This window comes from Corvus cornix, chromosome 3 (assembly GCF_000738735.6).
Source record: "Corvus cornix cornix isolate S_Up_H32 chromosome 3, ASM73873v5, whole genome shotgun sequence".
Taxonomy (NCBI): Eukaryota; Metazoa; Chordata; class Aves; order Passeriformes; family Corvidae; genus Corvus; species Corvus cornix.
Genome location: NC_047056.1, coordinates 74,745,735 through 74,771,171, shown reverse-complemented (window position 1 = coordinate 74,771,171; position 25,437 = coordinate 74,745,735). Strand labels below are relative to the sequence as shown.

The window sequence follows — 25,437 nt, the reverse complement described above, 5'->3', positions numbered from 1 at the left end:
ACTAACACTGCTGGTGGTGGGCAGACACTGGTGGAAATCTCTACTTCTACTCCACACATTGGCTAGAAATGAGAGAGATGCCCAGCAGAGGCTAGGAGTTTTTGCTTCCAAGCCTGATCGAAGATCCACAATGGCTGTGGGGAAACACCAGAATTTCCTCACAGAGTCATAGATCAACAACACTTAGGTGTGCTCACATGAAAGATAGGACGTCTGAGAGCTTTGTCTTCAGGTTTTATTCAGGCCTCTTTCTTTATTTGGAGCTTATTGAGAAAACTCTTGTGAAAGTACTGAAACTGCTGAGACACTCCTGAGCTAAAGAGAAGGGTCCTGTTGGTAACAGCATGACCAGCACTTCTGCAAAAGACTTTTTCTTTCAAAGCAAAATATGAATTTGTAGTGAAGACTTTGTGGTCATCTTAAGTAAATGAACAAGCTTCTATAAGGAAAGCTGTTCCCGTGAAGAAGCAGGTATGTGAAGAAAAGCAGTTCATCGAGTCTGTGTGCCTCACTCAGATTTACTTTGTCCACCTGGCAAGCAATACTAGCCATTATTTTGTTTGTCTCTTTCCATGCACTGTAGTTTGGCAATCAAAGTATGAATCTTGCACATCATAAAGAGTGCATCATTGCAGTGAAGAAACAAAAAGGATAATTGTAGGGGGTGCAATTGCATTGTTCAGAGTTTTTTATTTTAAGAAAAACATCACCATGCTTGGAGAACCCCAGTAATAATTCCTCTTGACTGCAATAAGTACCTACTTTTGAAGAAGAGAAAGCTGATGAGCTGCAGGCTTCCCTGCTGCTAAATTCGTCTAACAACCCACTCATGATGTTTTCTGCTTTAGAGACCAATAGGAACTTTATATATTGGTTGGATGCTCTTCTTTTCACTCTAGCTCAGATCCTAAAACTTTTCTGTTGACCTGAAAAGCTGAATGCAGTTTGGTTACTAAGCAGCATCAGTTGTGAGCATTGTTCAGTTACACTATCACACTATCACATGCAATTTTACAGAAATTTGTGATTGTAGATCTTCCCAATCACCCTGAATGTAAAGGATATGTGGGGTTTGGAGTTTGGCCTTATTCCTATATCTGAACCATGTGGTGAAACTTCATCTCTACAAGGATAGAAACCAAAATCCTGAAATTTGCATCCTGAAGTACCTCAAACCTTTAAATGTGGGCCCAGACCAAACATGAATTTTGAGGCTTATTCGTCTATCTTGGTTGTCATTTTTGATAGTGATCAAAATGAGAAGTAAGAAATTAAAATCTATTTTAAAATTTTCTTTAAAAAAGAAAGATCAGCTCCTTTGACGAATAGGAATATGGTTGGGCAATCTTTTTCTCCGATCTCTGTTATCGTCAGCAAAGCGTATGTACTGAATTGAATCTCGATGAGTAAGTGCTATGACAAAAGCTGTACTTTTATTATATCAGAACATTGCTGGAAAGTACAAACAGAAACCATGAAAAATGCTGTTTTGATGAGACAGCTAGGCCTCTAACCTCGAAGAGCATATACCCTGGCTGCTCATTTGGAAAGAACAAAATGTTTCACATCCACTCAGTCACTGCACAGAAAAAATACTTCTTGAGAAATATATCAGTAAAATTCATGCAGCTTCAATGGAATTATGTGTTGAGGTGTTAACTGTATTTGTATACACACTGCAAGATTTTATTTTAGTCAAATACCAGTTTTACTGAAAATTTTTGGCTTAAATTCACCCAGAATGGCATCATTCAAGAGAGAAGCAAAGCTGAACCAACTTTTAAGAGCCTAAGGATCATTTTTTTCCGGAACCCTAGAGAACACGTTTCTGCCCTTGGTGTATGCCACATGTGTGCAGCTTCTGCCAGGTTTTTCTCATGCTGTTCTGGTTTCCCACCATGTTGTGACCCAGCATGGCCAGGAACACCTCACAAGCCTCTTTTTTGCAAGCGTTGTCAGATTGGTGAAGGGAGAGGATGGCCTTGCACTTGATGCACAACTGAGCCTCTGGGATAACTTTTCCAACTGTTCTCATTCAAAAGCTACTTCTGAAGTTTGGCATAGCCATTATATGCCATGAGATGGTCTGTGTCCAGTAAAGCGCATCTCTTTCTGGTTTGCTTCACTGCTGGCAAAAAAGCACTTAGAAGTACTTCTATTTTCAGCAGAGTGACCTCAAGGTCTGTAATGACTGATCTTAGACACTTTACATGGTTTTGGCTGGGATAGGGTCAATTTTCTTCACAGTAACCAGTATGAGCTGTGCTTTTGATTTGTACTGGAAAGAGTGTTGTTACTGCAGGGATGTTTTCATTATTGCTGAGCAGTTCTTGCATGGAGTCAAGGCCTTTTCTGCTTCTTATCCCAATCCAACAGCAAGTAGACTGGGGGTACCAAAGACTTGGGAGGGGATACAGCTGGGACAGCTGACCCTCACTGACTCTCACTGACATTCCATTCCATAAGGCATCATGCTCAATATATAAAGCTGAGGGAAGAAGAAGGAAGGGGGCAGACATTGAAAGCGATGACATTTGTCCTCCCAAGTCACCATTGGGTGTAGTAGAGCCCTGACTTCCCACGAATGCTTGAACACCTGCCTGCCCATGGGAAAGAGTGAATGAATTCCCTATTTTGCTCTGCTTGTGTGTATGACTTTTGCTTTACCCATTAAACTGTTTTTAGCTCAAAACAAGGGTTTTCTTATTTTTATTCTTCTGATTGTGTCCCCCTTCCTGCTGCGGCAGGAGTGAGTGAGTGGCTGCGTGGGACTTAGTTGACAGCTGCAGTTAAACCACAACACACCTTCTTTTCCAGAGCAGGATTTTCCACTTACAAAGAGCTGGGTTTTCATTCTGTCTCTTTGTCAGTATTTTGCACTTAAAGGCATTGGTTTCAGCTGTTCCACTGGCTCAGCAATCTTGAGCCTATAGTGAGTGGGAAAACATGATGGAAAGGAACAGAGCTGTACTTCCCATCATGAGCAAAGATTTGTTCTGCAGCAAGGGTAACTTGCACTAAGAGAAACTCAAATATAAAAAACATTGCCTGTACAACATTGACAACAACTGAAAAATAGTGTAAGACATGTGAGGAGCTAAATATATGTTGTATATTTATAATACTAGGACTCGTTTCTCTGTGTCTGTCTTTGTCTGTCTTGATGTGCATATCCTGTCTCCCTGAAATGGGAAATTAATGTGTTGGATAGGCTGTCTTTGACATTCATTTTCATCATTCCTATGCTTAGCAATCCAAACCAACTTTCTGATAATGAAGTTCATGTTAGGAGACAGCGGACTTTTGTATATTAGACATTCTAATTTGTGTGCGAGACTAGTACTGCTTACTTTATGTTTGTTGTAGCAGCACTGCTAGATCTGCACTGGTTAGTGGCCCTGTCAGCATTTCCACTACAAATTTCAGTATTTTAGAGTTTAAAAAACAACTGTTGTTTTTCGTCAGTGGTGCTGCTTCATACATGCTTAGTCAGCAAGAAAATGATTTTACAAATTTTGTGTTTAGGTTATTTTAGCCATTTAGCTCTTTGATTGTAGATGCCACAAAACAGTGTGGGAAAATGGGAAGCGAGGGTTTTTTGCAAAGCTCGGTCCTGAAAGTTGTTTAAATGTTTTTCAGCCTGACAGTTCATGTGTGTTTGATGTGTTTTATTCTATTAAAAGGCAGTTACTTTATGACAAAAATAGATCTTCTAGACTGGAGGGTTTGGATGTCTTCGCAATGAAAATTTCACTGACAACTGTTCCCCCATTGCAAAGGTCCGTGCACACGTGATGAGGAGCAGACCTGGACCTATTCAGATGCCAAATCTGTCCAGCTTTCTTAATTTCACACATGTGAAAGTTGGCCTTAATACTCAGCGAAGATGACATCCCTGAGCATCTGCTTCCTCTATCAAATATTCAACACTGTTTTTTTTCCCCTAACTTTGTTTTAACCTTCAAAAATGGTGACAGACTCCCATCCCTAACCCAACAGATAGAACACGTTCACCTTTATTTTACCCTCAGCACTAACTCCTCTTTCTCGCGGATGGTTTCATGGAATAATGTTGCCATTATTTCTGCTCAAGGTACATTAAAAGCTGTTGCCTTGCTGCTGGCGTGTTATTTTGGCTTCAGGATGGCAAAGGTTGTCATGTGGGGAAGCTGGTCAAGTCAGTGCTCCAGGCAAGAAGCCAAGGCTGTCCTCTTTCTAGTGTTGCCACTTTCTTTCCTCCCCAGTACAAGATCCCTCTCTTCCTCTCAAACTGATACAGAAAGACTATTAGAGAATTAATCACACCTCAGGTGTCTTGGGGAATATTCTTGATTTTCCAGTCACTAATGTGTGAAACTCTTGTACTGGAATAATGCCATATGTCAACCTGTGGCAATATCAGGGAAATATTGACAGCATTTCATTAATGAAATGTTGAGCTTGAATGACCTGTAGGCTGAAAATTGAGGTTACATAAATTTAAAATAGTCTCTCAGCTATCATTTGATCTAGAGTTCCTGCATGAACAAAAATGTTGTCTCTGTGGTCACCAGAAAAAAATTATTATTGTGTTACGGTAAGAAAATCTTGCCCAAAGACTAAAACTGAAAAACCTCTCACACTGCGATGATAGAAGGACTTTTAAATTTTATAGTGGCTTTTTTTTTTCTTTTGTAGCCCCGTGATAGTGTTCCCAATAGGATTTCCCTAAATAAACTGAGTGTATGGATGCATGCTACTGAATTTAAGCTCTTCATTGTGAGTTTCTCCATTGATTATGTCATGTGTGTCTTTACACTAAATTCATGGCAGAGTAACCATTATAATCTAAAAATTATTATTAAAAAAGTGTTGGTTTTCAAAGACTGTTACTGACAAATTTTACCTGTCTTCAAAATGTGAGAAAAAGAAGCCATGAAAAGCCAGAATAAGAAGTGCAAATTAAGCAACACAGCAGAAATATTAATTAAAAGAGGTTAATTGGGTTGGGGCAGGGTGGTGGGAAATGCTCTAATCCTCTGCATTACCATGTGATGTTTTAGTGCTTGATCATTCTCAAGGCCAGGAAAAAATGGGATTGGAAATTACAGCATGGAGGAGGAAAGAAATGTAATCAACATTTTCATTTCTTATTATTTTGCACATTCCAATGGGAGGGAGAGTGCTTGGGTAGTCTGCTTTAAAAAGAGGAGAGTGTACAAAGCACCAGGATCTCTCCAGAGAATGCCAATCCTGTCTTGTGCAGTAAATTCCTGTGGCCAACCCCACAGGGTAGCTGGAATTGTGAAATAATTAGCATGGCCCTCAACAGATAAATAAGTTTAGAGATGTTCTTTCCTATTTTTGACCTTTCATTTGAAATTAATTTCCCTTATTTGCAACTCTTAAGTGTTTTTACCCTCTCTTTGTAAAACAAAGTAAACTCAATCTTTTATTCTCCAATTCTTTTTATTAGTAACCTGATAAACATGAAGTTTTCTCTTCCCTAAGGAGCAACAAACAATACTAGAGTGTGCATGATTATTCGTAGACTCCTGTCTCCCAAACAATTTGTGAGTTTGCAATAACATACTGTGTCTTTTTTCCACTAAACTACAAAATCCTGGATGTTGAAAGAAAACGTTTAGTTTGAGAGTTTTCAAAAAACTGCTGCCTCTGTGCAAATAATAGCTAACAACATGTAGACAGTATGAAACACGTGATCTTAATATCTGTCACTGAGATTCAAATCTGGATTAAGATCTGCTTAATTCAAAATTGTATGAAAAAACCTATGTAGAATTTGCAGAAACGTAATGATTTTCAGGCAGTTATACGAAATAATTAACCTTCTCAGAAGTTTTCCTCTTTTCCTTCAAAAGTATTTTGGTATTTTCATTTAAATCAATGTTTATGGACCCATAAAGCCAACTTTTCAAACATAAAAATTGTTAATATTCTTCATTTCCTTACTTGCAAATTTCTGTTTGAATTTTTTTAAAAAAAGGCCAGATTGGATGGGGTGGATCTGAACAACCCAGTCTAGTTGAAGGTGTCCCTGCCCACAGGAGGGGGGTTGGAAGTTGATGATCTCCAAGGTATCCTTACAACCCAAACCATTCTATGATTCTATGGTTCCATGAAGGTTTCTCTGCCAGCTATTAGTATTGCTGACACATGTCTTTGTTTCAGTTTTTAAAAGTCCCTGGATGACAGCTGGGATGTTCACAGACTGGACAGTAGGGCATTTGCAATCATGGCTGAAAAGTCATCAGGGAGAGATTTTATGCACTGTTTTTCTGGGCACTCAGTTCTGGGTTTTTTGTTTGTTGTTGTTGGTTGGGGGTTTTTTGGGGGGAAGGGGAAGGTTGGTTTGTTTGATTTTGGTGGAAGTGGGGCTGTGAAACAATACTTCACTGCAGAGATAATTGTTGTGGGTGAATAAAATGTTGGTAGTCAATTACCCAATACTTAGAAAAGCAAAGCCCCAAACTAAACAGCCTGATTAACAATCTTACAGGAACCTGACCCACAGCCACTCACAAGAGCTGCCCTGCTATGTCTCAAGGTATATGTATATATGGAATTAAGCAGAGAGTGACAACTTAACTTGGATTTTGTTTTCCCTTTCCTCTGTCAAATTTGTTAAGTTTCTCTTAACCCTCCAATGATACCAACTGGTGTTTTGTCAGCTACAGTTTTAGGAGAATGTCAGCACATTCTCAAGGATTTTGGTTGCCATGGATAAGAGTATTTCTTTGATTTTTCTGGGACAGTGTATATTAACAAACAGGGTATTTTGTTTACTTTCTAAAGCATATTTAATATTGCAGCCTATTCATTCCTTTAAATTTTTATAGAACATCTTGTAGAGTGTGGGTCCTCTTTAAGCACTGTCAAACTTCTGTCAAACTTTAAAGGTCAAAATCAACTGTGACACCTACAGTTCAAATGTAATTAGTTGGAGATTTACTGGGATTTTATGCCAATCTCCCAGTACCTTAGGAGTGACGTGATATCTAACCTTATGGGATCCCAGGAGAAGTACAGGTGGATGTGAGGATAAACAGTAAAATATACTAGCTAACGTGCCGCACCTTTTAGCAAGTCATCAGTCTCCTACACTGTGCAAGGAACAAGAGTGCATTCAATATTTTATTTAAAACAAATAACCTGCCAGTCTCTGACATGGCCATCTAGTACAAAGTTGATGTATTTATTTAAAGCTTAGCTCATTCTGTATGTTCTTGGATCATTAAACTGAAGGACTTGTACAGTCGTGATTTTTAATGAAGCATGTTTGAATAATTATGCTAATTTACAAAGCACTAGAATCAAATCAAGTGATCAAAGTTTTCATGATTACTATCGTGTTTTTGTAACTTCCCCCATCACTGATTTCTGGATAGACTCTAACCCTGGCTGCTTTTTTTTTTTTGTCATTTATTTAAAAATTGCCACTAATCAATGTAGAAAGTTAAAAAAAAAATTACACTAGAAAAGAAACACTTTTTGTGCTATGTCTCTATAGTGGACTTTGTATGAGTTTGAAAGTAATATAGCTCCAACAGACACCAGCCTAAATACAGTCTACAATCAATACTATATTCTGCCTTGACAGAAAGCTGAATTTTTATCTGTTAAACGTGTGAGCTTGGGGCAGCTCTGTGTCTGAAGTGGTTTAAATCTGAAATGTGATGTGCTGCAAAGAAAGTTGATTGACATCTTTGTTTATTGAAAAGTATTACATGAACAACAAAACACGGCCAGATACAGAACACTCCATTGCAAAGTGCAGCTGTGTTATTTTTCAATCCTATGTGTTCTGCCCCTTTGATGCCTGTCTGATATAATAAAACTGCAAGGATCTTTTTTGATTCAATAGTAAAAAATTTGGACAAGGGCGAGATATGGAGATATATATTGGTAGCAGGGGTTTGGTGAATATCTTTCAAAAAAAATTGGGGTTTTAGGTTTAATGTTTCTGAAAATGAAAATAAATTAGTATACATTTAATAAGCAAGTTGTCTGAGTGTGCTTGAAATATTTTTAAGTATGCATTGTAAGAGGGAGAAAAGAACAATGATGACTAATCTTAAAGCATTAAATATGCAGAATACAGAATTGAGTTACATTTAAATTTCATGTTAGAATAATTATGCTGTTCATTGACATTTTCCCATGTTTTATTAAATCTTTATTATGTCAAGGTAAATAGAGGTTAATTCTGCTGTTATCTCTTCCAGTAAAGTATTATCTTTAATCTTGCATTAATAAAACAGTAGTAAGTTGCACAATGTGGGTAATCACCATAGACTAATTTAGACCATTCTAAAATCTTGCCTTTAGAGTACAGTGTAGTTTAAAATAGATGTCACCAGAAAACATGGAACATAATGTAACATAGAAAAAATATGTTTTTCTCTAGGAAATTTATAGCTACATTTCCTTAATACATTGACTTATGGCAATATATGCTACAAACTTCCAGCTCTGCTCTTCCTTCCTAGTGTTACTTTGTCTTTAGTTACTGCATAAGCTCCTTTGCTGCCTCTGACACAGCACAAACTGTTAAGTAGAAGTGTTTGTCTTCAGAACTTTTCTGTAGAGACCTCACTTTGAGCATTTTTCTGTGGTCAGCATAGAACACAAAGTCCCACGTCCTTGATTCCTATGCATCTCTCTTCAGTCATGGATACCTGGTGGTGTTCACCAAACTACACTGCACTGTAGTGAGGGCAACAGACACTCACTGCAACATTGCTTATGTCTGCCTGCACAGTACTCTTGACCCACAAAGACTCAACTGGCTCATCATTCACCCCTAGGCAGAGCTCCAGGCATCTCCACGGCTTTCACATACAGGCAAACTCTTCCTCCTTTCCACCCTAGCCCATCCCTCCTGGAGATGTGGTATCCACCTATTGCAGCACTGCAGTTGTGGAAGCTGTCCCATAACATCCATGTGATCCCAGTAAGGTCCTAGCCTTGCAACTGCATGCACACCCCAGATTTCTTCTGTTTGTTCCTTATGACATGTGCTGATGCACATTTAGATGCACTCTACTGTGTGGTCTGTCAAAACTTCCTAGAAAGTCCTATCCCTTAGCAAAACTGGATTTCGCAACACAGTCCGTGTGTGCACACTTTTTTTCCTCTTTTTGTGGTGAGTTTATTCAACTTAAAGGGATGATATGCCTCTTATTGCACTTTAGACTGCATGCTGTTGTGGTTTTGTGGTTTATTTACACTACTATCATTTTGTTTGTCATTCTTAGATTTAATTTTTGTTTTCATCAAACTACAAAATTCCCCATTGAGTTTCGTTAGGTTTGCATAACAAATCAATCCTCACATTCTTCCTGCACACCACATTTTCATTTTGCCAGCTTCTGCGTAAAGCACTCCTCAGACCCACAAGTAAGTAGATGGTCAGTTATATTTTCTCATGAACTCTATTTCATTATCTGGAGTGTCCATAGAGTTATTATTTTAAAAGCATGAATGTCAATAGATCTGTAAAAGGCATTTACCAAGCAGCTTCAGTGCTGATAGGAAAGAAAGAACTCATTTTCAAAGTGCTCTTGAGATCCATGCAGAGAGTGGGATAATTTTGTTGTTGCATGCTAGTACAGCAATATGATCAGAGCACTAGAAGATATTTGCTGCTGCATCCAGGACTAGTTTTCAAGACTTTCTTCCGGTGTGTCTTTTTAAGATAAAACCCAGTCGAGAAGCACTGGGGTGTCTAACCAAAGTCACTCAACTAAGCATTGAGAGAAGTCCAGAGAATCAAATTTCAAAATAAATAGTTTTTTACAAAATAATATTACAGTGACATTTTTTTTCAGCCTTACCTGACTACTATGAATCATTATTGGGTGGTAACATGCAGTCCTATTTAGATATTTCATGTGGAAATTCTTTGCAATAAAAATGGAAGTATGCGATCCTTGATAGGATCCAGGCTTATTCTCAAATTTGGAGCGTAGACATTGCATGTTGAACCTTTTACTAAAAGTCATGTCTTGTTTGTCTGAAATTTGCCCTTCTAATACATGAACTCCCACCATTATATTGAGCTGCATTATAGCATTTAAAGACAAAAAAGAAGGCAAGTGAACACAGAGATTTTTGAAAGAAACTGGTTGGAGTTTACTGGTTTTGCCCTGGATTCTCTTTGGCATGCAGGAACTGCTCACACCTGAAATTCGAAGGCAAGCCTCTGAGTTGGGACTGGACTGAAAGGGAAACAAATACTTGCATAAATCTCCAAGAGGTGTTTTATATATGGTCCCACGTTTTCTTTTTCCTTAACTATGGGACGATCCGAAGCAAGATTTTTCTTGTTGGATGTGTTTTGGGCAAGGAGCTGTTTCTCTTAGTGTTTTACAAGCTCTGGTGCCAGTGAGGTGGTACATAGAGTCTCAGTAAGTACTGAAAGCCCTCTTTAAAGTGGAAATATTCAAAGCGTGCAGGGGTCTCTAAGCGTCTGTTCCAGGGACACATTAATGCATTTGAAAGGATATTAAAGCTTAGCACAGAGGAAAAAAAAGTCCTAGTGGCAAGATGTAAAACTGCTTAACAGAATTACATCCAGAACTTTGTGTATTTGGTCTGAAAAAAAAATAAATCATCTTACAGTTGCTCACATTAAAGATGCATGTCGGTTTGGGAGCTTTTAGGATCTTGGACAGGTTTCATTTCTCTGGTTCACATAAGCTCTCTGTGTATTTGTGCAACTGCTGAACCTCAGAGCATGATTTCTGGTGACCCCGTGCACTGTTTGAGGATTTGCCTAATGTGCAAATTTAAGACAATCATTATGTATAGTAGAAAAATATTATCCACCTTTACCCCAGTACTCGGTTGCTAATAGCGGTCATGGCTTGATTAAGACTCCTTCTCAGTTTAATGCTTCCAATTAACTTGCATGGTTTTGTGGCTGACTTGATGGCCCAGATAAAGCCTGGGCTCTTCTGAGAGAGAGACCAAGCTTCATTTCTGGACTAAGGGATAAGGAAAGCCTTGAGCCATGGTTCAGCTCTAACTACTGGTGGATTAGGAATGTCATTCAGACTTGAGTAACTCTAGACTCTTTATAGGAATCAGATTAAGATATAGAAAAGTGGAGCACTGAGACAGAATGAAGACATTTTGCAACAAATGCAGTAGCTTGAGACTTGCTGTGGGTCCAAGTGGTAGGTCTGAAAGGAGAGGAAGGGCTGGTAAGCCCTGGAGGATGGAAGGCAGAGGCCATGAGTAGCACGTCCCTCTGTTGGCCACTGGACATTTGGTGACAGAGGCAGGCATGATAGTGAAACCTGTTATCTGAGTTAAAGTTGACTTTGGTGTGAAAATTAAAAAAAACCCCATGAAAAACAGAACCTTATGCAAAGCAGAGCAGAATTCTGTCCTTGGCCTTGTGTTTTCTTGGGCCTCATGATTTAGAGGTAACAGTGAAATTAGTGACTTAAGTTTTTTTCCTTAAGCCAAGGAAACACAGATAGTTTGAAATGGCAATCTCTTGTGCTACATGAAATAAATATACAAATGGAAAGGAAAGAGCAAACTGATTACCCTAATATTAAGAGCATCAAGAGGAATTTATAAATATCTTTGCATGTTCAGCATCCAGTCCTGCACAGGGCATGTTAATTCTTGTCACAGAATTTGAAATTCATTTAATCAGATCAGAGCCTTTGAGATGTTTCACACCTGCAAATGCATCAAGTGGCAAAACTTTACATTCATTCTCCATGATATGACCTACATATCTTATTACAACACAGTGTTCACTACAGGTGCTTCCTACAAGAACATTTGCATGAATAAAAACATGATTACTCGCATATATAGTGAATGTTAAAAAGTGTGCTACATATAGGTGCAATATCTAACAGGGGTTGTCATTTATATTTATTCTTAATTCAGGGTAATATTTAATATCAATGGTTGAAGGACACTTCAACATTTCCACTCTTAAATATGCCCTCTTTTTAAAGGATGGGTTGATGGTATCATATGTATAAGTGGAATGCTTTCATTAAAGAGGAAGAAAATTCTGTAGATAGATGAAAACCAGTTTTAAAACCTCTTTTATTTTTTAGACTATGAAAAACCTGTGTCTACCTAAATGCTTTGGAGTGTTAACCATTTCTGAATGCTGAATGTTGACTGCTTTAATGATGATTGTTCAGTACCCGTACAAATGTTTTGGCACCAAGTAATATCTTGTTTGTTTGTGTGAATATAATCTGAAGGCTGCCACAACATCTAATAAAACTGTTTCCACTCAGAGAGGCATATAGGCAGGAGCAAAGGGTTGTTAAAACACGTAGCATCCAAAAAGAAATTCACCACAGCCAGTAATGAACCTACACATCCTTTATTCAACTTCTGATAAATTTGTTGTGCTCTTTATAAAAGCATGATTCAATGCCTCTCACATATATTGTAGTATATAGGTACATTTCAAGATGAAATGTACTATAACTCATCTTACTGCTGCTACATCTTCCTTAAAAATATTCCAAAAAATAACTCAGAAGAGAGTAGAGCAAAGTGTTGAGATCTGTGTATATATGCACATCAAGACTTAACAGTTTCATATCTTCAATGCTTCTAGTGAAGAAAACTCCTAGTGCTGTCCCCAAGGTCACTAGTGTCACTTTTAGGGCTAATCTGCAAGGTTTTAATGAAAAACCTTTGTCCTCCTTGTGATTCAGGTTCAAGTAAATCCAACTTCTCCATATAAGAATTATGCCAATGATGCAAGACTCTACCCCAAATAAATTATCATCTGAAGTCAGACAGCAAGGTATAGATAGCAATGAGGAATTTTCTTTTTTCACAGCAAACAATTTTACACACACATGTCTGAGTGTAAGTGCATCCTTATTTAGGTTTGTGCACATATATCTATATATTAAACAAAATTATATACTTACATGTGTTAGTATTTAAGATGTTTTCACAGTAAATGGAAGCAATGACAACTATTAGTTATTCAGCAGTTGAGATTAATGCAGTGTTCTTCTACATTTGGTATACAGAAGAAGTGTAATAATTAGATAGGTGTGGGATTCAGGAATCTCCAGAATGTAGACTGACAGTGTAGTGTACAGAAATTGGATGTAATTGTACACATATACGCTTATCTATTTTTTTTTCTTTCTAGTGAGGCAAAGACACTGCAGTCCCCAAAGCAGAATTTTCTTTTCCTAGTACATTCAACTATTTTTAGCATTCCTCAGTGGTGCACCGAAAAGGAGAATTATTTTATCTCTGTGGGGGCCTGTGAATTTCATGTAATGTGGGCTTCTGTGAACAGAGTTCAAAATGTATTAGAAAAAACAGTTTAATTTTTACAGAAAGAGGTTGAAATGTTGAACTGCCCTACTGTGGCGGTGTGAAGCATCCCACAGATAATGGTTGGGGACCGAACTCCTAAGAGCTACACAGAATATAATACTATTTACTGTTTTAATTGTCGGCAAGAACTCTATTCCTTTGTTGGAATTTGTAGTGCCCCTTAAAGTAGAAATAGGGTAATACTTCAAAATCTGCTTAACATATTTAATATCCTTAATTTGATGTTTTTACTTTCAGATTTGTTTGTATTCAAAATAGCAGTAATTGGCAGCTGAAGTTGAATCATAGCATCTGGGTTCTAGTCTATTCATGACATCAGTATATTTTTACTGCTTGTAAACATGCCCTCAGATCACCACAAAATGTCACAGAATTTGAATAACTAGAAAAAGCAGAGAGAATTTATGCTGCCATTGCTCCAAAGACTACACGCAGCGTGTGCTGATGGTGGGGATCAAGTTAGAGACAAACTGGCACAGAGGAAAGGCAAGAGCAGGACTTCTTGAAATGCTCTTCCTCTTCTTCCACCTTCAGTCTGGAGTTCAGACTAGTAAAGAGGAAAAGAAAAAAGACTTTGCAGTTACAGCTGGTATGTAGACTGAGAAGGAAAATTAGGGTTTTAGTCTGAGAAAGGAGAAGACCTTTTTCAGAAAGTTGGAAGGATCTCTCTCTGCTGTTTTCAGAGGATTTTATTGAATACTACAGGTTTACCACATGCTTCTGTCAACTGTTTAGTCACTCTGACAATGAATGACATTTAATCCTGTGAGGGTCATACCCTGGGGACTGAAAGATACTATTCTTATTGTGCAGACTAATAAATTTATTGTTTTGGGGCTGTAGGCATTTTTCCCCCAATATCCTTTTTCAATTTATGAAAAACATTTGCACTGTAAACCTCAAGGCAAATATATACATATATTCAGACCTACACATGTACTAAACAGAGGTCGTGGCTGGCAATTTAGAGGAGAGCCAGGAAAGCCAGAAACCCCATAGGTCATGGAGTCCTTGATGGAAAGAGGAAAAGTCCTAGCACCATGGCAGTCGGATACTTCAGGCCAGAGCAGAGTCCTTGAGACATCAAAATGTGCAATTACAACCCAGCAGGCAAGAAGCCAGTGACAAATATTACGCATGCAATGACTACTTTGTATGCTGGCAAAGTGCAGGACATATTTATAACTAAATGAGACGTTTGATTCTGAAGTGTCTTGCAAAACTGAAAGTTCTTTCTTACTTGGTCAGATATTAGGGTGGGTTCTTTTTTTTTTTTTTTGAAACTCCATTGGGGCTCATGGATTAGCTAAAAAAAGGAGAGATTCGTAACCAGTGTATACTTCCACAGTGTTCTCCTGGATCTGACTTTTACAGGTGGAGATAATTTGGTGATATCCATGAAGAATCTCAAAAGGACTACTTCTGAAAACCTACTAAATACCCCAAAATGTGAAAAATCAAAATGCAAAAAAAGTTAGTCTTTAGGAAACACTATCAAATTGTTTCCTAAAGGATGTTACATGATGCAAAATAAGCAAAATTCCTGTCTGAATAGGTGTAAGGTTTAAGATCAAATATCTTGTAGCCAGATCTCAGCTGGGAAGGGGAAACCTATATTGGTAAGCAGTATAAATTTGCATGTCTCTTGATTATGGTATAAACAGAGTACTAGAGACCATGACCTAGAAGTCCAAGTACCATACAAAAGCCTGAAATTTTCCCTTGTGGTGCTTGTTTCTATCCCTGGAACACTGCAGGTTATTATTATTATTATTAATAACAATAGTAATAATAATAATGCCATTTTATAGAAAGATCTATTTTAGGTCACTTTTAGAAACCTTTATGAAATATCATACTTCTATCTGCAGCTGGGCACTTAAGAGAAAGAGACATAGTATTCATTGCCAGTAATTCCTTAAATATTATAACCTCCTTTAAAAGATATTTTGAAATAAAAATGTGTAAAAATATCCATATAAAAGCATTACCATTTTCCATTTCCATTTCTTACCTAGGATAAATGTTATCATGCTAAAGGGAATCAGCCCCTATGGCCTGGGCTTTTGATTGTACTCCCTCTCTAATTATTTGTGGAAAGAGTGCTCACTAGGAAAGGTAGTCAATGATTAATTTTATGTGTAGTTTCCCTCATTCAATGAAAACTTGGTTAAGTTCTCCCTAAAGGAGTATTTAAAAAAAAATATTTGTGAAAATAAAGCATCTTTTGAACTTGGAACTCACCATCATTTTCACAAAACCATCAGGAGCTGTTAATATATTGATGAACATGTGGTGACAACATTAGCTATAAAATCCCTTTGAGATTTGCTGGGAAAAAAGAGATATCCAGATTCAAGTAAAACTTACTGCTTTGTTAGCCCAGCATGAGGAATTCCTGATTCCCCACTTGTCTGTTGTGTTTAAATATTATAACTCAAATATGCTTACATAAAAGCTTATTGATTGGAAGAATCACTTGCTTTTTGTGCATTAGTTAATCAGGCTGCTGTTTTCAAATCTGTCCAGGAACCCACAATGGAACCTTTCCTAATCCATCTGTTTAAGTCTCAAATGGTTTCACTGCTCCACTCACTTACCAGCACTGCTGGAATGTTAGTGCTTTATGATTAAAGGATATTGTTGTTCTTTTCATCCATCATCCTGGAGTTTGCTATTAATAACACAATTCTTTCTTTCTTTCTTTTCTTTCTTTCTTTCTTTCTCTTTCTTTTTCTTTCTTTCTCTCTTTCTCTCTCTCTTTCTCTCATTCTTTTTTCCTTTTTGGCTGTTTCCTTAAAAAGCTGCTTAGATTTTCTGTTCTTCTCTGTTTTGCCTTATTCAGATCAGTCATTTTCAGCAACGAAGGTAGTTGGACAAAAAAATAATTCGCATCAGTGCTTTCTGGAAAATATGCACTGCCTTGCAGTATTTGAAAAATGCATGGGGGAAAAACAAAAGAAAATTAAGCTAAATGCGAGAGAGGAAAAGGTGGAATTGTAGTTGGAGGCATCAAACTATACAGAACTCTCTGTGACTCCAGAAACATGTATGAATTATTGTTTCCTACTCATAGTAATGTCTGAAAGCATTTTTTTCAGCATGTGCTTGTGATTAAATTATATTATGGGGAAAAAAAATGAGATTTAATTTCTATTCAGGTATACTACACTATGTGAAAAAGAGCCCACTGTACTTCTCTAAAATAGCTAAGCTGTATTTGGACATAACTGTTGATCAGCGACATTTCAAATAAAATGAGGAACCTTCTTGTTTTTTCTATCTCTCTCCAAAGGAAAAGTGACTTAACTTAAGAAAACAATAAGGATTTTATTTTTTTCCTTTATAGGTGGATAAGAGTCATGGATGTTAAAGGAGACATTACTCAGGCTGTTGTGAAAGATCTGATACCAGATTCGGTCAAAGGGGACGAGTGTCATCCTGAGAGCGCTCCTCTCTGGGACAGGAAACCGACGGAGCGAAGCCCTGAGAACATGCTGCGACACTTCATATTCAATCCACAGCCCTATAAAGAGATGAAAAATGAGCCTTGTCCAAAGCTCTTACCTCAGCACCCAGTGGCAAAAATAAAACGTGAGCTTGGGACCAGGTCTCTTTGAAGCTGATTTTTTCTATTTTTTTTTAAACTCTCCAACAGGCCTCTGGTGGTTACAGGTATTGATCGTCAGAAAGTAATCTGTTCAGGTTTGGGGGCATGCCAGCCCGAATCCTGGAGTACGTTCCTTACTCTCCAAGGACACATTGAGCTTTTTATACTGTCCACAGTGGCATGCTTGTCAGCTGTCTAGCTTCTTTGTCTCTACTGCTCTCCCTGTTTGTGGAAAGCATATAATTAAACCTCCCTTCTACAAATATTACACATTACTACTCTAGAATTTTCTGCCAGTGCTGAAGGTTTTTTACCCCATTTTTTAACCCTCATTTTTCTTCTGTAATCATTATTTGATTCCCTCTGGCTGTCTGCTACTTATTTGTAGTAGTACCATTCATCCATTGAGACTTTTCCATCTGTCACACAGTTTTGCTTTCTCTCCCCAGAAGCTTTCTTCTCCTACTGTGCCATGCTTGATTTTTTGGGTTGAGTTGCATGTTTGTATGCTCTTTTTTGTATTTTTAAAAATGTTTCAGTATTCAGAACAAATACAACAAGAAGAGAAAAAAAACCCCAACATAGCAAAGAGCAGCTCAAATTCAACATTACACACAGAGACAGGATGAGGAGACTGAGATTCCTGGTGAATTAAGGAATCAACAAATATAGCCAGGGCAGAAGTACTGGCCAGACCTTGCTCTCTCTGAATAGTTTCCATTTCCTTCAAAATCTTTCCCATTTTGTGCTAGATAAATAGGTTATGTCAGGAAATGTTGCATTCCCTCTGCTATACTCCCTTTGCTGTATTGATTATAAAGACTATCTGAGGAAAACCAAACATGCTGAGGTACAACACTGTGATTACTTAAAGAAAAGAATGTTTTAAAGTGCCAAACAGTCCCTTACTAAAACAAGATCGTGGTCATAGCCTTCATTTAAAATTCGATGAGCATTTTTTGTTTGCAGAGGTTAGATATTAAAGAAATGAAGCACTTGTTAGTGTTTCTGAAATACAGGATGGGCTAAAGCAGCATAACCCTTCAGAATTATTGTTTTTTCTCCGTGTATTTTCAACCCCTAGTATGGTCTAAATGGGGAGTGTGTCAAGAAAATCTTGGTTTTTGATGTGAGCAAGAATAGGAGATTTTACAGCTGCTCTACAGATCACTTGCAATTGAATCAAATCTCAAATCTTTAGCCTTGGAGGACAACTCACAAAATTACCTGCTTCCAATAATACATTTTCAATAACTCTTTATTAATGCTCTCTTCTTTTCCTCTTACACTTCTCATTCTATCTTCTTATGCTCTTGTTTCAAAAGTTCCTGCAAGTTTATCACGATTGTTAGGATTAGTAAAAAGTATGTGTTGTGTTTTGAAAAATCTTTTTTCTCAGTAGAAATGCTTCCATTGTTTATAAAATTGCTTCTCTGGCTATATAGAAAGTGCTGATAGTCTCCAAGCAAACACAAAAGCTGTGAGCGTGTCCTTATTTGAATGGCGATGCCTAGAAAGTTTCCTTTGCTACCAGCTACTTCACTGCACTGTTCTTAGAATGAAGTGGGTGGAAAAAAAAAATCTTCAGAATCTTCATTATGCACTTGTATGGGCAAATGTCTGAAAATGTAGGTATTTTACAAAAATCCTATTTATAAAGTGTCATCCCGTGAAGGGGTCATTCGGACCCAGCTTTTACTTTACCTGAACTTTTACGGTGTTTTGCAAAGGAAAATAAATGGTTCCTTTTCTGAAATAAATTATGAAAATAAAATTTAAGAAAATGAGTGAAAACACAAAAGGGGAAGGAATGTGAGAGAGACAAACAGCTCCTACAGTCCCTCCTGACCATTGAAAACTTTTCTGTTTCTTCTCAAGAATAAAGGATTAAAAAAATAACAAGGGTGAAAGTGTTTTTCTGCATGTGTGTGTGTAACCACAATTTGATGGTCCCACTGTAGGATCAATGTACGCCTACATCACTGAAGTTTATCCTGCCTGCTCTGGAAGACCCTCAGTGGGTGAAGTTTCACTGTTGCACAGGGAAGCTAGTCCAGTGCTTTATTAAAACCACTTTTTCTTTCGGAAACTTAGGTCTATTACTTCTTTTTATTTTACCCAGAATGGATTAAGCAAATCTATAATTATCTTCTACACCGTAGCCATTGCTCAAATGCCTCCTTCCATTTTCTTTGATTTAAGGTTAAACAGGCACAGTTCCTTCAGGCTTTCCTCACAGGCCTGATGATTTACATTTGACTCCTGCTGATCCACTTCTTTCCAACATGAGGGCTCAGAGGTACATGCAAACCTTCAGATGACACTTCCTGGGCTGCACAGATGGATTATTTCATCTGCCTTGCAGATGTTGGTAGGTTTTCTTCTTGTAGCCTCATCACATTCTTTGACACCTTTTTGAGGCTAATCTTAAATTTCTATTCCTTTGTTTGTGTATACTGCAAAATAAAGTAAATTTGGATGGCAGTATGATGAAAGAAGTAGGGCAGGGACCTTACAGCTGTGAAACCCAAAACCAACCCAGCTGGTGGATGTGGTAAACCAAACAAATGGCCTACATGGTTAACTGAGTTAGTTTTTGGTAGTCCTGTGAGGAGCAGGTGGTTGGATTCTCCGATCCCTTGCAAGTCCAGATATCCTGTTCTGTTCTGTGGACCTATGAGGGGATGTTAACACCAGTGGGAATCTCTACATGTGGAGGAACACATTCTCATAACCTCTGAGAGTCAGGAGCTTGGTGTGACAGGCTTGCTATTGGTCCTGTTCTGAAAGTGTTTAATTCCCATATATGTAAACTTAATGAAATGGAGAGGACAAAGGAGTAGAGAGGGATTGTTGCTTAGCCTAGGAAATCTGTAGCACAGGATGCAGGAATTTCACTATGCTCTGGGCTTCTATCGTCTTGGCAGGAATAGAAAAAAAAATAAAGTGAATACTGCACCCCAAATAGTTGAACAATTTTTTTTTAATTTTTTTTTTTTTAATACAACATTTAAAAATTCTAAATCTACACTAATACCTAAAAGTGACCCAGGTGGTAAAAGTAGTCTTCAGGGAAGAGTCTGGACACAAGAAGGTCTGTAGATATCTTCAAGGGTATGGTCAAGTAGGCTGTTTTTCATGTGAGGCAGTTATTTCTAAGTTACTATTTTTCAGTAGGATTGTGTACAATCCTTTGTGTACAGTACTAATCTGAAAATCTTGTTCTGTCTTTGTGGCCAATACTTTCTGTCTTTTTCTTTTGCAATAAACTAGAGTGGCTCTACCTATTAATTGAAGATTTTCTTTTAAAGCCACTGCCTGTTTTTCCCTTCCTTCCTGCTTCATGCCATCACTTTAAGATTTCAGAGCCATAGACCAGAGTGCTTGTGTTAAATGAATATATTTGACAGGAGTTAAGTCTTTTGGGCATTGCAATAGGTTTTCCTCATCTTGGCATGTGAAGACTGAGAGTGTTCTTTGACACCAGCAGCAGAGGATGTGAGCACAGCAACTTTCAGGGCATCAGAAGTGTCAGCACAAGGAAAAATCAGCAAAAGTAGACAGTGTTGAGGTAATTTTCCCACAGCATGCCATGAATTTAGCCAACTGGTGCTCCTGTGAGTTCTGGGCTGACAGAGTTTCCTTCTTTGTTGCTAAATATCACATAAAGTGTTCTGTCAGCATCAAGACTTGTTCACTCCCCTTATGTAGTAAAATAAAAATATAATCCTTATGCCCATGTTTGAAATTTGAGCATAAGTTAAAGAGAAGCAAAAAAATAAAAAAAGAGTAAACCTTTCCAACAGGCCAAAACTGCATTTTGGAGGTTCATTTTTCAGAACATCATGTAGTCAATGCTGTCAAGAAGAGTTGAAGGCGAAAGATATGTAGGGCACAAGTACTAAAAATTGAAAATCTTACTCCCATTAAAATGCATGGGATTTCTGCCAGTTGCCATAGACATCAGTGGCAGCAACATCCTGCTATTTTTTTCTGTTTTTACTTTCTGCTTTCCACATCTTTTTATTTATTTTTGAATCCCGAGAAAATGAAGTAAAACACACCAGGGTTTCCAGGGTGTATATCAGAGATTTACTGATGTTTTTAGGATTAAAATTATTTAATTATGTTCCAGATTTCATAGTGATGATTAGAACCTATGGTCAGGAAGAATTATAGTGACACTTAGGTTAGAGACATCTGATCTTATGAGTACTGATAATATGGTTATTGGTCTGAGTTTTGCTGCACCCAGCTGGGAATTAGCTAAGGTACTTAAGGGCAAAAGTGAAAGGCTGGGCTCTCTTTCTGTGTGGCACAAACATCAGATGAGAAAGTGAAAGCTCTGAATCACAAGAGAGCTTCCAATTTTAGCATGGCTTTGAAAAGGAAGATTTCTGCACCTGAAGAGTTTTGCATATATGCATTACTGACAATGTATGACTGCACATTTTTTTGCACAGTATCATTTCTTCTGTTTTTATTGTTCTATTTTAAATTTCTAGCTTCTTTAGTAGTGGTATTTTTCATGTAATCTGGATCCAATATCATTGCTCTTATATATGCCATGACCTTAAAATGACGGGAACCACTGCAAAAAAGGGCTGCAAAAGTTGGTCTTTGAAGCTATTTCCTCTCCCTTTCAGTGTCCCATAAATGTCTCCAAGTCAGAATCACTGCTGCTTCTTTTCCTGCTTCAGCAGCTGAGATGCTTAGAGAGGTTGTCCTGCACCCTCCATCCCAGCCACTGCCCATGGGACAGATAGATGCCCAGAAGTTTCCTCTCTGTCAGGATTTGTCACTGCCACTTGCCAAGAGCAAAATGCGGGTGCTAGGTTTAGGAATCCAGATATTGGCAATAACGTGGCTGTCTTCCTTGTAAACTTCTGAGTGGCTATTTCTATAAATATATCTCATTTTTTTAGGACTTTACTTGGGAAAAGTATTGACTGAAAAGTGTCAAGAAACACAAAGATCTTGACTGTACTCAAAGCAGTAAAGGTTCATAGTTGGGAATAACTTTAACCAGTATGGAAAAAAGCCTCTTAGTGTATTTTTCTCAGGTGTCTGACAATTGTTTAGATATCAATCTTTGACACTTGTATTTATCAAAATACAGAGTGTCCTCCTATAACCAAAGAGGGATTCTGAGTTTCCTGTCTCACTTCTCTTTCAGTGAGGAAAAAGTGCTATTCTGCAACTCTCATATAAATGGATTAATTTAAACTCAAAATGTTATATAGCTTCTTTCCCTTTAGGTGTTAATAGTTTTATGTTAAAAAAAAAAGGCTTTAAAAATATCTTCTTGTCCTTTTGACCTCTAATAAAAATGTCATGATTTTTCTCAGCATTTTAGTTAAAAATATGAAGTCAAATGGATTTATTGTGTGAATTGATTAAGAAAAAACAAGAAACCTAGATAACGTATTCCTGGAAAACTTAATTTCCTAAAAGTACAATATTTTTCTCTACCTCATAAATATTATACAGGATCAGCCCTTGAAAGTAAATAAAATGTAATTACTATTGATGCTTTATATGATGTTCAGCATCTTTAAATGATAATCCAGGATTAAATCTTTGTATAAACTAAAGTAGTCTGAGTAATTTCGCCTTAATTAGTCTGCCTTTTGTTTGTGTAACAACCTATGCTGATTTTTTTAATGCAAGTTAAATACACGGAGCAAAACAAGCTGCAAGCACACAAGTTTAAGGACAATTAACACAGCCCTTACAGTGCTTCTCAATTATTTTCTATATGGAAAGGTCAGTAGAGAAGACTGGAGAGGTCAGTTTGGAAGGGTACGTTACTGTAGCTTGTGTGGAAAACCACAAACCATGTTGCAGTCTTTATCATGGTAAATTCTTGGTACCACTTTTGGTAAAATAAAAGGATACCTGAAGCTTCTCTACTTGCAGTGTAATCAGTTTTGAGGCAGTATTTTCAGTTTAGGGCAAGAAATCACTCAACCATGTCCCCCTCCAACCTCCACCCACCTTTTTTTTTTTTTTTCTTTTTTGGTCACTGTTAAAACTGTAACTAGGTTTTCTGGGAAAGTACATCATCCAGTGCTTCCCCATGTCTTTCCTTGAAGTATTTCTTTTGTCTGTCTCCGTTATACCCGTGTGCAGTGACACAATGTTTCTGCACAGTGGGAGCTTGAAATCTCTGAAGAGGCTTTCCAGCACTGCTTTTTAGACTGAAATCATTACAATCTTCAATAGGTACTTGGATTTGAAAAACTAGCACATTATTATTCTCTGGACTGTCTGGATGTAAAAAGAGGCTATTTTCTTGCTTCCTTTTATTTATTTATGTCCCTGGGTACACATTGCCCTTACACCTAACTTTAGTTTGTTTGGATCTCAATCGGAGCTGCAATTCAGATGTCTTGTGCTGTTTGTGTTTTTCTTTCATGTAAGGTTTTACATTATAAATGAGAACTCTGTCAGAGAGATTTATATTTTGGTTCTACTTAATGCTTTTGAGTTGCACATCCTCTTTTGTATGTGTAATTATCATAGTTATTATTATCACTAACACGGTGCAGCATATTGTACGGTATGTTACAATAAATGTTATGATGTGTAGCGTAACAGATGTTTGTTAATATGTCTATGATTTTTAAATGCCAACAACTTGCACAGCTTCAGAGGACATTCAAGTTATCTCATCTGATATCCTCTAAACCACAAGCTGCATCTGTTGTACCAGTAAAACATTATCCTGAGCCCAGGGACTTTGGTTAGGTTAATTTGTCATGGGACGCACCACTTTTTTCCCCTAGCAAGAGGAGGAAAGATCAGGATTCTAGCAGCTCCTGAGGACTGTGTTGTGAGGGGAAATGGATTAGGAAAGGTTTGCCCAGGTGATCCTGGCTATGCTCTGTGGCCCTTTCTGCAGAAAAAAGGCTCCAGACTCCTCCAGAAGTCCTGCTGAACTCACCAGAAAGGAAACTTCTCTCTAACCCTAAACCTGGTGCGTGTTTACCCTGGACACATGATCAAGTGATGGTCAAACATCTAAAAAACTTAAGGGAATTAAAAAGACACAATGCCACAATGTCAGAGAACATGTATCAGCCTTGTTCCTTTTGTGTAACAAATACAAATCCCCCCTCCCCCAACTTTCCATTTTGGCTGTTTAAAGGCTGTAACTCAATTAAACATTAAAAATTCATAGTATAGACATTTCTAAAACATGCAAAATGGAAAATTCAATTTTTTCTTTGCTATTTCAACCATATAGCAAGACAAGAACAGATACAGACCAGCATCTACAGTCTTTGTTTGGTCTTGTAATGCATACAGTGGTTTTCTCTTACTGGACCAACTTCTGGAGTTCTGTTTGAATGGCTACAGTACTTGGAAAACCTATATGACAAAAGTTACATAGTCTTCCCAGGGGAAAAGCACAGATCAACAGGATCACGTGAGAACAGCCCAGTTTGGAAATTACTCACATTGTATTTCTCAATGATAGTAACAAAGATGCATCAGAGCCATGGTTTGCTTAGAAGTAATGTAACCTTTAACCAATTTTGTGTTGGCCACACTTGCAGAGTCTCTGGATCAAATTACACAGTTCTGTATTACTGTGGATGTGTTTAGTGATGCTCAGGAATTTTTTATTTTGATGGAACATTTACCTGCACTCAAAAGAAAGAAAAAAATCAGGCAAAAATTCCTGCAAATTATTTTAAAAACTTCCTAAAAGCACTCTGATGGTCTCATTGCTGATAGGTGACATAAAATTCATTGATGCAAAGAGCTATATTATTCCTGGGCATCAGTTTGATCACTAAAAGACCGAGAGGTATCTTGAAGCAGTGAGAAGAATCAATTCTTCTATTCTGTCTTGAATTACTGAGGCCCAAGGAAAGAAGAACGGAGCACAGCATTTTCTATCAAAATGACAGAGTTGAGATTTGCTCTGTTTTCTAAGCACTAAAATGCCTGTTACATTTATTGATATGTGATGTGGCTCATTGTGTTTGTGCAGCTTCCCAAGCATCAGTCCCATCTTCCATTCATTTTGTGGCCTTTTGAAGGTGGCACAACGCTTACTAACCTAAATTAGCATAGAATGGGTGCTGCCAACTGTAAGCTACCACTGGAATTTCAGTACACAACCAGATTTTAATAAACACTAACACTGGTTTGAATCTATGCCAATGTCATTCTTGCTGTCTCTGGATAATATAACTGCATAATAAAGTGTGTGTCATGCTTTCCTAACGTCTTACAGTTACTCAGCATTAACCTGCTGGGCACACTGGGATTCTAAGGAACCTAGACAGAAAAACAAGCTGCTGCTGAAAACAACACAGGGATCAATATCTTGTATTACTGTAAAAATCCTTCTGGGCTTAAAACCTTATTTTCTTGTGTTTGGCAGGGAGCCCCAGAGAGTAACAAGGAGGGTGAATCACAGCAGTTGTAGCAAATGTGTTCCAGCAGAAAGTGTTCGTGGG

At 37.7% G+C, this 25,437-nt stretch overlaps 1 long non-coding RNA gene across 10 annotated transcripts in view; it reads left to right on the top strand.

Annotated features, from left to right (window-relative positions):
* The window catches only part of LOC109950907, a 207,493-nt gene extending 182,365 nt beyond the window's left edge, over positions 1–25,128 (top strand). For all 10 annotated transcript variants that reach the window (XR_002273169.2, XR_002273177.2, XR_002273175.2 and 7 more), the window contains one exon: positions 16,703–25,128. This is a non-coding gene — a long non-coding RNA (uncharacterized LOC109950907). The remainder of the gene's footprint in view (positions 1–16,702) is intronic.
* Positions 25,129–25,437: the final 309 nt, after the last annotated feature.